Raw genomic sequence first — 1,572 nt, forward strand, 5'->3', positions numbered from 1 at the left:
ATGACAGGGATATATTTAAAAGCGTAAAATCACTAGAAGTAGGATTGGGCATTAAACTTCAGGAGAGTCTCAGAGAATGAAGTTGATGGCAGCGAAGGACAACTATTGTGATTGCTACTGCTGAGTGCTAAACCTTAGCGGGCGGTGGACGTGCATGTACCGCGAATGGGCGAACCCGTGACGATCCCTAACAGAAGGCCTGAAAATGGCATCTACCTTTGCCAACTATCTCGGTCCCATGTTTTGCAGGAAAATAATTAGCAACTGAAGCAGTACTAGGCGGGATCCATCTAAAAGTGCGTTGCTGAGCTGTCCACCGTACCTTCATGAAGATGGTAATTAGATGATTGGGCGATACCCCTTCATCCTTCTACTAGCTAAAGAAAACACGTGTAGATACAGCTAGGAAGCACTAAAGTGAGAACAAGATAGCAGATAGGAGTATAAGCAAACTCCTACCAGCACAAAACTACATTCGATCCCTTCCTTTAGTAAATGACTTTGCTTTTAGTTCAATGTTCCTACCTCTAGCTATGAACAGGTGAGATGGCCAGAACATTCCTTCGACCCCCAATTACAGTTCCTAAACAAGACGAAGTTTCAGCTCCAGTAGAATTTCCAAGTGCAATCAGTAACATTACGATTGAGTATTCCCCCAGTTGCAAGCAACTTCAATGACTGGTGAGGCTGCCTCGTGGGTGTCTCCCTCACAGCATCAAATACGTTGTGATGGTCGACGCTGAAGGTTGGCCAAGGGTAGCGCAAAAATTGAAGCTCGAAAGAGGAGAGAAGCTATGTGTTGCTTTAATTGTTTGTCCAACTTTCGGTGTTGCGAACAGACCGATTGGGACTCCGACATTGTGCCTATGCTGGGGGGGCCTGGCCAGTAGTCTAACCCCTTCCCAATGTCGACAATACAATTCTACCCTAGTGCTGCATTTCCTTATTTCGTCTTCAGGAAGGTCTCAGGCAGCTACAATGTGGGTAAAAAAACTGGACTGCACATTTATGGACAAGGACTAAAATTTTTCATAGATGGCTGCTCTCTTTTATGACACATCGAATATTAAAGGTGCGCAGGGTTCTTCGTGCATGTTACGATAGGATTTCGAATGAATTTCTTTACAATATAATAAAATCATCACATTTCAAAGACCACACTCAACTCATTGCGCAAAATCAACCATTAACTTTTGAATATTTAAAATCTAAGAAAGAGTTTTAAGTTGTCATGGGGATCTCTCATGGCCTGTGTCGAAGCCTAAAAGAGCCATTGGGTGGGATGAAGGACTGTCATAGTTGTTAAGTTTTTATTCAGTACGAGACTGTTTTCACTATTCCAACTTAAAACCATTTGTTTGATCTATATAATGGGACGAAAGTCCAATAACAAATTTAAAGAAGGCGCTTACTACTAACTATTTTCCAGTCTACCCGGGGAGCAGAGGCCATTGCGTTTGCCTTATAATATACAACTAACGCCGCGCTGTTCTTACGTGCAATTAAACCTTCCTCAAGTGTAGGTTGCCACCCGCCTAAGCATCTACTTCCTCTTGAATCATCCCCATTCTT

Source organism: Echinococcus granulosus (genome assembly GCF_000524195.1).
Source record: "Echinococcus granulosus chromosome Unknown EG_S00013, whole genome shotgun sequence".
Lineage (NCBI taxonomy): Eukaryota > Metazoa > Platyhelminthes > Cestoda > Cyclophyllidea > Taeniidae > Echinococcus > Echinococcus granulosus.